Raw genomic sequence first — 15,376 nt, 5'->3', positions numbered from 1 at the left:
CAACATTATGAAATCTTCCCCGCGCGTTTTTTTATTACCAGATTTGTTTAGTTTTCTTTTTCTCTAACCTATTTTTCACTTATTTGTTCACATTTATATTCGGTGAAAGCATACAAATGTGCTCAAAATTTTTTTAACTCGCTGAATTAACGATACTTTTAATAATAAATAAACTACAGTCGAATACACAAACCTTAGATCAGGGAAAGAAACAAACTTGAAAGCATAGAAACGAAAATACTAGGACCCAGAAGACGGTTGGAAACTGCAAAAAACTAAGAGACCTTACCGGAAGGCAAAAAATCAGATGCGACCGGAAACGCAGACTTGCCTTCTACGGAAACTTGATAATAACGAACGAAAACCGGGTAACAAAGGAAATCTTTGAGCGAGGAAACAACAGAAATGCTACATTTACAATTGCTACAATTTGCAAATGCTACAAATTTACTTTAACGCTACAATTACGCCCATATCGTTTGCAGGTATTATAAGCTCTAAAGCCTATATATTATGGTTTGCGTGCTAGCTTCGCAAATGAAATGATGCGCCGTAACGATGAAGACTTTGTTTATCGTGTCGTATTCAGTGAATAATCAACGTTTCATGTTTATGGAAAAATACGCACTCATAATGTGCGTATCTGCGGATCACAAAATCCTCACGAAATATTGTGTTGTGAACAAGACTCCCCAAAACTGTATGTTTTTTGTGCCGTACCCCGTACGCAAGTTTACGGGTCGTTATTTTTCGCGGAACAAAGTGTGTCTGAATGAACTATCTTGATACGCTACAACTATGGCTCTTTTCTCGATCGACTGCAATACGAACCGCATAACATTATTCAGCAACAAGATGGTGAGCCTCCTCATTGGCATAACGTTGAAAGTGATCGGTCGAATGAAATTTTCCCGGTCGCTGAGGATCAGATGAGAGGCCTTGTTTTCCGCGGTCTCCATGTTCGCCCGATCAGACCCCGTTCGATTTTTTTCTTTGGGGGTATATAAAGGATCAAGTGTACGCGCCACCGTTACCGGCTGATCTACGCGACTTGAATGAGACAGGATTGAAACGGTTGTCGCATCAATTACTCCAGACTTGCCGATTAAAGTACGGGATGAACTCTCCCATCGGCTATATGTGTGCCAAGTGACGAATGGCAATTATATAACACGGTATAAGTGTCATTCAACAGTTATAGGAAAAACTGTAAAAAATGTAATTTATCAATGTAAGTAAATCTTAATAAATATTACATATCTTTAAAACCTCGATATCCCTTTTAAAACACACTTTATAGTATAGTATCTTATGGTACTGAAACACACAAAAGGAAAAAAGAAACGAAAAGGTTCTTGAAATGTGGTAATAGGTGTTGAAGATTAGTCGGGTAGATAAATTTCTTAGTGTACAGATCAGAAAACAGAGAAGAAAAGTTTGTGTGGAAAAGATGAAGTAGATTGGTGGGCAATTTATTAAGCTATCTAGGTTTAGTTAATTTGGTAGATAATAGAGAGCCGAGTAGAAATAAAGTAAAATCAAGAGAAAAAAGCTGATTAAAGTACGGGATGAATTTTCCAATCGGCTGAATGCGTGCCGTGTGACAAATGGTGCTCATATTGAACACTTAAACTGCTTTTAGGATAAACTGTTTTGAGTTGCTCGTATAATTTATCAATGTAGGTAAAACTTAATAAATATTACATAACTTTAAAATTCCGATATTTATTTTGAAACAAACGGGTAGGTCAAGAAATATGTAAAAGAACCAAAGACGAAGTTACAGACAGATACACAATCAGATAAAACCTCAAAACATGTGGAATATTCCAGAAGAAAAGAACAATAGAATGGACCCAGAAAAAGGAATCCATCGAAGAGGACTCCAAAAGGATTCACCCAAGAAAGGACTAGGAACAAAAGAAAAGAGATGTCAACAGATATAACAATCGCTATCTCTATTCTGGTGAAAAAATGAAATCAAAAAACTACCAAATAAAAAAGAAATAATTAATAAATACCATTCTTTTTTTTTGTCTTCAGTCATTTGACTGGTTTGATGCAGCTCTCCAAGATTCCCTATCTAGGGCTAGTCGTTTCATTTCAGTATACCCTCTACATCCTACATCCCTAACAATTTGTTTTACATATTCCAAACGTGGCCTGCCTACACAATTTTTCCCTTCTACCTGTCCTTCCAATATTAAAGCGACTATTCCAGGATGCCTTAGTGTATGGCCTATAAGTCTGTCTCTTCTTTTAACTATATTTTTCCAAATGCTTCTCTTCATTTGTCACTTTATCCACCCGTCTGATTTTTAACATTCTTCTATAGCACCACATTTCAAAAGCTTCTAATCTTTTCTTCTCAGATACTCCGATCGTCCAAGTTTCACTTCCATATAAAGCGACACTCCAAAGATATACTTTCAAAAATCTTTTCCTGACATTTAAATTAATTTTTGATGTAAACAAATTATTTCTTACTGAAGGCTCGTTTCGCTTGTGCTATTCGGCATTTTATATCGCTCCTGCTTCGTCCATCTTTAGTAATTCTACTTCCCAAATAACAAAATTCTTCTACCGCCATAATCTTTTCTCCTCCTATTTTCACATTCAGTGGTCCATCTTTGTTATTTCTACTACATTTCATTACTTTTGTTTTGTTCTTGTTTATATTCATGCGATAGTTCTGGCGTAGGACTTCATCTATGCCGTTCATTGTTTCTTCTAAATCCTTTTTATTCTCGGCTAGAATTAATATATCATCAGCAAATAGTAGCATCTTTATCTTTTCACATTGTACTGTTACTCCGAATCTAAATTGTTCTTTAACATCATTAACTGCTAGTTCTATGTAAAGAGGATAGGGAATATCCTTGTCGGACTCCCTTTCTTATTACGGCTTCTTTCTTATGTTCTTCAATTTCTACTGTTGCTGTTTGGTTCCTGTACCAAAATACCATTCAAAATAAATAAACCAATAATGAATAAATACGTTGCGTAGAAACAGATTTTCCAAAAGTAGTATAAATAATATACAACATAAACTTTAGATCATTAATTAAATATATACAAAACCAATTATTAATGAAAAGCCTATAATACTTTCGAACATTTCTGGTAAGATTTTCTTTCTACTAAACAACGAACATTCTTATTATTATTATCTACTAATTACTTACGCTACATAAGCTAAGTTTAATATAATTTATTTACCACGTTTTTTCATGGTTTTATGGCTTTTTTTTTCATTTGTTAAAAAATTAGTTTTTCGCCCATTTGGATCTTACATTTGATTTACAAAATAGATATTTGTATATTTTATGAATTTTAAAGTAAACCTTATTGTAGCGGGTTTGAACCAACTTAATAGCTTACCCCACCCACCGGGTTGGTCTAGTGGTGAACGCGTCTTCGCAAATCAGCTGATTTCAAAGTCGAGAGTTCCAACGTTCAAATCCAAGTAAAGGCAGTTTACTTTTATATGGATTTGAATACTAGATAGTGGATACCGGTGTTCTTTGGTGGTTAGGTTTCAATTAACCACTAATCTCAGAAATGGTCGACCTAAGACTGTACAAGACTACACTTCACTTACACTTATACATATCATCCTCTGAAGTAATACCTGATTCCCGGAGGCTAAACAGGATAAAAAATAGTTTACCCCGTAATTGCGTAATAATTATTACAAAATCTTTGGAGGCCGTTCTGAAGTGAACCGACAGCCGATTCCGGTAATTCGTTTATTTTTATAATCTTCTAACGGTGCTTATTCCGAATCCGAAATTAAAATCAAAATCCGATGGAAATAGATTTTCACACACATACATATTGAATTCAGCAAGAAACTGTTCGTTCATTGAAAATAGTTTGTAAAGAATGTAGCGAATTGAACGCAAAATAAAAGCGAAAATTAATTTCGGATGTTATAACTAAAATCTTTATCGTTTTTACTAATTTTATAGCGCGATATGAATTCAAAATCATTAATATATATATAAATTTAATACGAATTACACGTGATATCGATGCATATATATACGTCGCATTATTTTAGATAACATAATCTCAGTCAGACATAAAATGCCTAATTTTATAAAGAATACATTACATTACAGATATATAAAATGAAGCGGGCAATCGAAGTTCAAGGTAAAATCAATTGTAAACGACCGACCAAACGAGCCAACCTCCAACCCAATGAGTCATTGCTATTTATGCCAATGGTATAATATCTTTCTTGGCTTTTAAAAGTGCATCATCATTAAATTTCATGTATGTGTTATTACACTGCTAGGTATCGGCCCATCGAATCGCTACCGAATAAATATACTATTATTATTATTATTATTATTATTACAACTAAAACTGTTTACGGATGCTAGTACTGTACACGTTGGCACGTCATCAAATATTTATCAATACTCATAAAAATACAAATAAAGAAAAAAATAACAACTTATTTAAAAATCCTTTAGCCGTACTATTAAGGCTTCTTGTAATCGGATTTAGTCTACTATTTGACCCTGAAAGTAAGTACATTAACCCTTAAAATTAACTACATTCTTCGTAGAACACTTACAATTACAGAATTAAAGTTTAACCGATGTTAACTAAATATTTATTTATAAATCGACTGACTTGAATTACTGTTCGAAAGAATAAATATTTTAAAAATATTTCATACATCTTTGCATAATTGAGCCGAAGAAAATTTTCAACTAGCAATTCAATATTGACCAAGATCGAAATAAAAACACGAAGTTATATCACGTTATATATCCGAGATGAAATTTTTCGTTATCCGTAACTCGATTTCGAATATACATCTGTATGTACTTTTTCCTTACTTCAACTTTAGAATCAGCTCCAAAGTTATTTCCCTTTCCTCCTGAATTATTGTGTGTGTGTATGTTTTTGAATATATATATACTTAAAGGATTGATTCAGGTCAACTCGGTTTAAAATTCGATGTAAACGAAACGGATGAAATCGATCGATGCGTTTTCTTTATATGATAATATAAATAATATTTTTTAAACCGAGTAATCTATCAATTCAGTTAGATAAATCCAGACTATTCGCCTTCCGAGTTTAGCGACCTGTTCGGGTTCTCAATAAAAATTAAGGAAAATTTCGATGGAAAAATGGGGGGGGGAGTTCGTAGTTTTGAAAAATACGCCTGTCTGAACTGGTAGATTACTCCATCGCCCATCTACTTGTTTTAAAACCGAATCAAATTTAATAAACTGATTCCGAACATCAAAAATAGACAGAAATGTTCATACTTAATTTTCCCTCTGTTCGCAATTTTGGGTGTGTTTTTCATTCAATAAAAATTTGTATCTTAAGAACGAATTGATATATTTTAATAAAAATTGATGTAGATATATCTAACATCTTCTAAAAAAAAATAAGTTTAAAAAATTGTACTTTTTTGGTAAATTCCAAAATGGCAGTCATTAAAATGTATTGTTCATTAATAATCCAATAAGTATTTCTTTTACTGAATTATATTTCAAAAAAATGACGTCATTTTTTTAAAATGATTGCAAAACAGCTATGATATCATAGTGCTTATTAACCGAGATGGACGATCAACTCGTAGTAGTCATTTTGATTACATTTAAATGCTAAATATTTTATCAAATTATTAATAATATTTTATAAATAATTCAATAAAAATAATATTTACAAGGCTATCAACGATAAAAAATTTTCAAACTTATTCCTTTTTTTCAAGATGTTGCTGGGTACATGCACACCAAATTTTATTAAAATATATCAATCCGCTCTTAAAATATAAACATTTGAAAAAAAAAAATTGTGAACAAATGGAAAATTAAGCGAAAAATGACAATTGCCAAGATGACGTTTTTTTATTTTGATAATCTGAATCAGTCCTTTAAGTATATATATATACACACACACACACACACAAATACGGAATGATTCAAGAGGAAAAAGAAATAACTCTGGAACTGATTCTAAAGTGTGAAGTAAGAAAAAAGTTCATACAGACATACATCCGAAGTCGAGTTACGGATAGCGAAAAATTTCGTCTCGATTGGTTTTTAAGATTTCTTTTTAATTAATTTTTAACATTTAGTTTTTAAAACAGATACAACTTGTTCGGGTGATAACGCTGAAGCGTATTTCGCAACAAAAAAAAAATAGTCCATATTTCAGTCCCTCCGATGAAATGAAATAATACCGAAATTTTAAGGCGTTATGTAAGGGCTAAACTTAATGGTTTCTTATGTTATTTGACTTGAAAAATTGAATAAAACCGGTCCCAGAACTGTATTTCCCGTAATTTTCTGTTTAGATAGAACAATAAATTTAGGCCTTTATAAAATTTTTTTTTTTAAATATTCCCTGCAGCTTTATATATATAGCTTTATATAGTGATTCATTCAGGTTACATTCTTCGTAAAAAACTTTCACGGAACATGTTCTACTGGGGAAAATAAAGAAGAAAATTCATATAAACGAAGGAAACCCTTCCTTAGCAACTTTCAGCTGGCAAAAGATTTCGCCCTGATTTCTGCGAATTTGGTAAATTAAGCAAGATTCTTGGGACCGAATTATGGGGTTTAATTTAGTAATTTTATATGAAATCAGATATATATATGAGAGTTTACCTGATGAATGTAAAAGTTACACTTCAACCTACTGACGAATACCTTGCTTGAATTTTGAAAATCGAACGATTGTTTGTAGAGATGTCCCACTGCACCTCCCAAAACAGCGCCGCTCCAGGGGCACTCCGTTTGTTACCAAGGCGGTAGGGATTCATTGGATGACGTCGAAAAAAGCGGGAAGCCGTCATCATTATAGTTGTTCACGACGATCGGCGAAAGTCGATAGCAAAAATCAAGAGTGAAAACGTTTTGGGTGCATTCTTCGACTCAAAGGAATGAATTTATCCATGCTAAATTCTATTTTCAAATAATGAAACGCCTGATGCGTCGCATTCGTCGAATGCAGCGCGAGTATCGAAAACCGGGCAGTTAGACTCTCTTGCACGACAATGCCCAACCGCACATGGCAACAGTTTTAACACGTTATTACGCTGCAAATCAAATCACTGTCTTAATCCACCCGCCCTATTCACCCGACTTGGCTCCAGCATTTTATTTTCTGTTCCCAAACTCACGTTGAAGATGAAAGACCAGTTTTTCGACAACATTCCGGCCATCCAAGGGGCTTCTACCGAGCAGTTGAAGACGATTCCACAAAGTGATTTCTCCAGAGCGTTTGACGGGCTTTACCGGCGCTGCAACGAGTGTATAACTAGAAAAAGGGTTCTATGTAGAGGGCTGATGCGAGTAAATTCGTTTATCTTTAAATCTGTATTTTCAGTTCAAAGAACTTTTCAGTCGTACTACGTAGTACAGCTCGACGGATTAGCATTCCCGTCACGGTGCCTACGCTACACGATTACTTGCGTTTCGCATCGCGGTCAATATTTTTTTTATTTTATGTTTATGTTTGTTAGTCAAGTAACCGGTGGTAGGGGCCGTCAATCGCGTCGTACAGGACGTCATCGGACTCCTTAAAAAATCGAAATTAAAAAAACGCAAAAAAGGTTTTTAGATATTTTTATCTGAAGAGTATTTGCAAGCCCTAATACAGTAAATATCTCGTTTAATATTTAAACGGGGAAAATTTGCAATCATTATTCAAATCTTTTTACCTTTATTCACCTCTTCAAGGTCAAATTTCGAAAATCTAGAAATTGTTTTTTTGGATATTTAGATGAAAATTACACACAGTGCTAGGCGTTGATGAATCAGTCAAGTTGCTTATATATATATATATATATATATATATATATATATATATATATATATATATATATATATATACTAGTTGCGTTATCTGGCTTCACCCATGTTGTCCCTCATTCTATTCCGTATGTTTAACATCAGATATTATGCGTGAAACCGAATCAACCTGTTCAGCTTTTTAATTTTAAATCATCGATTTCCATAGTAACGACTTTATTTTATTGCTATAATATTGTAAATTTTATCGCAACATTTGAGATAGGATAAAGGCGACACTGAGGGAGCGGAATAAGGGTGAGTAGTTTTTCCAAAAATGAAAAATGTACATAGCAATTTTTCCTTTCTTTTGGAACTGCTAGCGTGAAAATTTTCAACACGTTAGGATTAAAACTGTGGATTTGTGTAAAAGGCAAACGAACACAAACAACTTTCTTTGTATACCCATAAAATATATATACCTATAATTTTAAATTTTGTTACTAATCCAAATAAAACCTGTTGTTAACTATCCGTTATTATAATCATATGCTTAATAAAAATAAAAAAAAAATGAGGAAACGTTCACTCCAAGGATACCCTGAGTAATCACGTATTACAATAACAGAAAAAAAACCATTTTTATTATAATTGTAGGCTGTCGAATTCTAAAAACTTGTCAGTTATAGTACTCCATACGTTACAACTATTTTAATATCGAATCGAGATGAAAAAATATAAGTTGTCTTATAATTTTTTTAGAAAAGAAGTAATCTGACACTAGCGCGACACTAGCGCTCCTTGTGATGACAAGGGGTACTATTGACACAGTAAGATCATTTAACCACTAGTTTGGAGCACTTTTTAGTGTGCGGGTGCGATTTTACAAAACCTTTTTTGCAAATATAATTATTCTTTAACGATTTTCCCTTAGGAAATTATGACTTTAGGCGAAATCTAGAGATAATGAGGGTGAGCTTGCTCTACAGCCTCACCCCCTTGATATTTTAACTTGAAAACTTAATGGCATCAATTCCCCATATAAAGAAGTAATCTGACCAAGTTTGGCCAAAATCGGTCCAGTAGTTCTGGAGATATAAGGTGATTTAGAAGTCAACACCGAACACATATACATACGAAAATTAATATGCGCAAAATTTCCGTCCGGGTTTTTTTGGTTCCTTAGGTGTTAAAACGTCAAGATTCGATGAAAACCGCATATGCCCGAACTGGACCGATTACAATACTTTCTCTTCTACAGATATATAGCTCTCCTACAGCGGTATATAGACGGGAAAGTAAAATGTTTTTAGATTTTTAACTTTTTTCTCATTAGTAATTGGGAAAACTTACTTTTAGATCACCACGTATAAATTTTCAAGAAAATTATACTGTGGTAAAGTCTAAATCGGTCAAAACAATCTATGGGGCCTACTGTTCTTAAAATTTCCGTAACTGTAACGAGGAAACCTGGAATTTATCATGTAAATCGTATAATTCAAATAAAAACAATATGTTTAAGGTGTTAAAGCCTTAGACAAAGACTACATAAACTTCAATAATGAACAAAAATGAATCACGAAAGGACAGTTTCTATTAAATAAGGACAAGATTTTTGTCACGACTGTCCATATAGCACTAATTGTACATTACTTTAACTTTTGAAATGTAGACTAATTCAAAGTTTAAAAAGAAAAACGTTCACTGCACTAGAAAAATATAAACTAACCTCACCTATTTTGTTTTTCCATCGTTTGTTTATAGCTGCATCAACGAGAATAGTCATCAGCGACTTAAAACTAAATTATCAAAAATAATTAGGCAATAAACACAAACAATTGGATGAAAAAACTGAAACATGAATAACAAATGGATAAAAAATATTGGAACATTACCACTTCTTTCTTTTTGCTGTTTAGCCTCCGGTAATTACCTTTCAGATACAGTTCAGAGGATGATATGTATGAGTGTAAATGAAGTGTTGTTCTTGTTCAGTCTCAGTTCGACCATTCCTGACATGTGATTAATTGAAACCCAACCACCAAACAACACCGGTATCCACGATCTAGTATTCAAATCCATGTAAAAATAACTGTCTTTACTAAGACTTGAACGCTGATTCCAAATCAACTGATTTGGGAAGATGCGTTCACCACTAAACCAACTCGATGGGTTAGGAACATCACCACTAGCCTTTTTTCACTTGACCCACTTGACCACTTTTGACCCACCGGGTTGGTCTAGTGGTGAACGCGTCTTCCCAAATCAGCTGATTTGGAAGCCGAGAGTTCCAGCGTTCAAGTCCTAGTAAAGCCAGTTATTTTTACATGGATTTGAATGCTAGATCGTGGATACCGGTGTTCTTTGGTGGTTGGGTTTCAATTAATCACATGTCAGGAATGGTCGAACTGAGACTGAACAAGAACAACACTTCATTTACACTCATACATATCATCCTCAGAAGTATTATCTAAACGGTAGTTACCGGAAGCTAAACAGGAAAAAAAAAGAAAGAGCCTTTTTTCACTGCGCACACAGTATTCCGTAAGGGATCCCACGTAAGCAAAACCGCTAAATTAAGTTCTTCATCCCACTACCATAGAGAAACCGCAACAGTCTTCTGATTTATTTCTTCCGGTTGAGTCAACACTTCATATCTGAATCCAGGTTTAATTATCGTCAAATAGAACCAAACATTGAGCAATCTATGAGTAAGTAATTTTACATTGCACGCCTCCTTCGTTCAGTTTTGTTGAAGACAGTCAAATAGATGGGCGCTGGTTAGCTTTGTTTGCCTAATCTTGGTTTCTTCTGTTGATAGAAAGAATTAGTGAACGAGCCGTTAAGTAATAATAATTATTTTGACCTTTCATTAGATTAAAAACCTTTATTTAATTGAGACTCGTAAGTGGTGCGTCCGTTGTTCGTAAACTATTAAAGTAGACTCGGTTGTATCGATACATTTGCCAGATCAAGACGCGTGATTTAATTGCCGTTCAAGACAAAAGAAAAGGCGAAACAACAGATATTGTAAAAATTTCATTATTACGATTAATTTGTTGACAATCCGTTACGAAAAACAGGAGTTTAACGTCAGCATAATTCCACTATATGCCAAACGATAAATATTTAAATTTTCGTAGAATATGGTATTAAAATTTCTCTTATACAAAAATTAAATTACCAGGAAAAGATTAATACAGTAACCATGATTTTCCATTTAAAATTTTTGACGACAAAATTATTAAAATAATTCTAAGAATTTGTATTAAATAACATCATCGGTAATGAAACGTAAGATATGTAAACTAGGAAAATAACTAAGCAAAGCTTATTCAAAAATTATATACTTCCTGGTATCTTTTTACTACACGAAACATAAAATATAGATAAGGTCACCGGTCTATTGAAAAAAAATTTTTACTACTCAAACGAACGAATAACCACGCGGATCGGTTGTACAGCGAACAAGCAAGAAATAGAATTAGAAAAACAACGGTAATAAATATTTTACGATCTAAGATAATATTCCTTGTAGCACAATCTAAATTGTTAAAGTAAAATTTTACAAACTGCAGCACTAAGTGAAGTTTTCATCGTATCGTAAAAATGAGTAATATAAACAGTTGAAAACATTATAACATTCGTAATCTGATATAATAAAGAAATACATGTGTCATTCCAGAAGTAAATTACAACAGCAAGTAATTACTTGTAATAAGAAGGAAACTTACATTTTTCTTTTGCAAAACAGGAAATAAATCCTTTTCTTAAGCGTTTAGTTTCCATAGTTATTCAAATGATATATAAAAACATGTTACTAAGAGATATGGAATTATATGGTAATTAGTTTTAATAATATATATACGTAATGAAATTATTTTCAAAAGAAAAAAAAACAGCTTTACTTTGGCGGCTATAAATATATTCTGAAAAGCCAAACAGTATTATAAAGGTAAAATATGTTAATAAGGTTAAATTTTACATGACAGTTAAAACACGTCTTGATATCAGAAGCTCTCTAACCAAAAAAAGCAATTTCAGCTATGAAAAATTTCGCAAGGATGTATACGTACGTAAGTATGTATGTTGACCAGTTTTTTGGTTGATATTTCCAGATCGGTGAACGGATTTGTATATGAGCATTCATACCCATATATCATTTTGATCATAACTGGTCAATAGAAGTAGAGAGTTACGGACTTTAATGGTCCCATATCTCCAAATTTTTCTCAAAAGGTAGGTAAATTTAAAAAAAATGTAATCCCTTACTCGGTAAGTTACATTCTGATTGTGCTTGGTCTCATTCAAACCCCTATAAAGCGGGTTTAGGGCAAAAAAGAAACACTTTCTTCCTTTTTGTCATTTCTGGGCTAAAACTCACATTCTTGTGCTAATGATTCCATTACATTAGCACGCCATTTTATTATGAACTAGGAAATTTTATTCGACTTTGGTAGATAATAAATGTTTCTTTTCTTTTTTCTGATTGTTGGCAAAATGATACCTTCAGTAGAACGTTAGTAAAAAGTAACTCAATCGACTTTATTCAAACAGTTTAAAAAAATATTTTAAAAATATTATAAACCTCAATCTAAACGTGAAGAATACAGAACAATTAGTTTAACTAGTCATGCATCAAAAATCTTAATAGTAGAAGGAAGATTAAAGAAAAACAAACCAACATACTTGGCGTTTATAGACCTAGAAAAGGCTTTCGATAACGTAGACTGGAATAAAATGTTCAGCATTTTAAAAAAATTAGGGTTCAAATACAGAGATAGAAGAACAATTGCTAACATGTACAGGAACCAAACAGCAACAATAACAATTGAAGAACATAAGAAAGAAGCCCTAATAAGAAAGGGAGTCCGACAAGGATGTTCCCTATCTCCGTTACGTTTTAATCTTTACATGGAACTAGCAGTTAATGATGTTAAAGAACAATTTAGATTCGGAGTAACAGTACAAGGTGAAAAGATAAAGACGCTACGATTTGCTGATGATATAGTAATTCTAGCCGAGAGTAAAAAGGATTTAGAAGAAACAATGAACGGCATAGATGAAGTCCTACGCAAGAACTATCGCATGAAAATAAACAAGAACAAAACAAAAGTAATGAAATGTAGTAGAAATAACAAAGATGGACCGCTGAATGTGAAAATAGGAGGAAAAAAGATAATGGAGGTAGAAGAATTTTGTTATTTGGGAAGTAAAATTACTAAAGATGGACGAAGCAGGAGCGATATAAAATGCCGAATAGCACAAGCTAAACGAGCCTTCAGTAAGAAATATAATTTGTTTACATCAAAAATTAATTTAAATGTCAGGAAAAGATTTTTGAAAGTGTATGTTTGGAGTGTCGCTTTATATGGAAGTGAAACTTGGACGATCGGAGTATCTGAGAAGAAAAGATTAGAAGCTTTTGAAATGCGGTGCTATAGGAGAATATTAAAAATCAGACGGGTGGATAAAGTGACAAATGAAGAGGTATTGCGGCAAAAAGATGAAGAAAGAAGCATTTGGAAAAAAATATAGTTAAAAGAAGAGACAGACTTATAGGCCACATACTAAGGCATCCTGGAATAGTCGCTTTAATATTGGAAGGACAGGTAGAAGGGAAAAATTGTGTAGGCAGGCCACGTTTGGAATATAAAAACAAATTTTTAGGGATGTAAGATGTAGAGGGTATACTGAAATGAAACGACTAGCACTAGATAGGGAATCTTGGAGAGCTGCATCAAACCAGTCAAATGACTGAAGACAAAAAAAAAAAAAAACAATCTAAACGAAATCAAGGGGCGTCGCTAGGGCTCCCTTTGGCAAGTATGATGACTTGACTTATTTTTTAAAACAGGGTTTTTCGACTCTTCCCCGTAACGTCAAAGTCACTTTATTAAATAAATAGGAATGATTTTGGATATACGAATTGTTTAAGAATCCGGAATAAAAATGTCATCTTATGCGCAAATGTTTTTCGATTACCATTCTTGTTTTTTTTTTGAGTCGGAACGCATCAAAGTCCAACAGTAATTATTCAAAAATATTCAGACATCAGAACTGGTCCTACCTAGATCAGCTTATCCTGATCTGTCAAGAACGATTCAACCACTTTTAATCAAATTTTAACATAAATATCTAAATTTCAATAAACTGATGTAGTAATTTGGAGATATTGAGCCTCAAAGTTTTACATAGAAAAAAAATCCCCTATAGAAATAATGGAATCGGCCAAGTAACCCTCTAATCGTTACTCGATTCATTTTCAATCGAAAACACACGAGGCTTTGATCATACTTAACCAGTCCGCCGAAAAAGATTGAAGTATCTAAAAAAATATAACTTTATTCAACTTTTTTAATGAATTAGTAAGTTTTAACTTTTATATTTTCATTTACATTGTTTGAATTTCATACAATAGTGAAATAAAAATCTGTGCAGAGGAAAATGAATGAATTTTTTATTTCATTTTTTGCATAAGAGTTGAAAATGGAATTGCCCATAGAGTTTATCACCTCAAGTTAAACAACACTTGCTCGCCTACTCACAACAAAAGAAGCGTCGTCATTGGCTAAGAAAACAAGATTTACAACAAAGAAACAGCCGATGAACTGTAAAAATATAACATAACACTACATCTTTTGGTCGTAATTATCTAGTTTAGACTGACCGGTATAATTTATCAGAAAAGTCGAGATCCAAAACATCGATTAAAAAAATGAAGATTACGGGAAGCTATTATAATATCGACTAACATTCTTTGTAACAAAATCAGTAAGCAATGCGATTCTATAAGCAAGAATAAGTAATAAAAACGATTGGAAAGGATGCTGAATCGCATCCACTAAGTTATTCGAGCTAAGAGGAAAGCCGGAAAAATTATACAATTTTTTTCCAGCTTTTTAAAATTTTCATAGATATAAATAAATTAACAAACTACATTCTAGTCTGATCACTATATAATACTGTATTACACAGATTATAATACTCGTACTCTCACCTTATGATTCGTTAAAAAAACAAAGAATACGATTGGTTGGAATTTTGTGCCCGATAATGATAAGAATTACTCTCACCTTATGATTGGTTAAAAAACAAAGAATACAATTGATGGAATTTTGTGCCCGATAATGATAAGAATTACTCTCACCTTATGATTGGTTACAAAACAAAGAATACGATTGGTGGAAAAGAATACGATTGGTTGGAATTTTGTGCCCAATAATGATAAGAATTACTCTCACCTTATGATTGGGTAAAAAACAAAGAATACGATTGGTTGGAATTTTGTGCCCGATAATGATAAGAATTACTCTCACCTTATGATTGGTTACAAAACAAAGAATACGATTGGTTGGAATTTTGTGCCCAATAATGATAAGAATTACTCTCACCTTATGATTGGGTAAAAAACAACGAATACGATTGGTTGGAATTTTGTGCCCGATAATAAGAATTACTCTCACCTTATGATTGGTTAAAAAGCAAAGAATACGACTGATGGAATTTTGTGCCTGATAATGATAACAATTACTTTCACCTTATGATTCTTTAAAAAACACGATTGTTTGGAATTTTGTGCCGATAATGATAAGAATTAC

This window comes from Lycorma delicatula, chromosome 8 (genome assembly GCF_047948215.1).
Source record: "Lycorma delicatula isolate Av1 chromosome 8, ASM4794821v1, whole genome shotgun sequence".
NCBI classification, from domain to species: domain Eukaryota; kingdom Metazoa; phylum Arthropoda; class Insecta; order Hemiptera; family Fulgoridae; genus Lycorma; species Lycorma delicatula.
Note: the sequence above shows the minus strand (reverse complement) of the source record.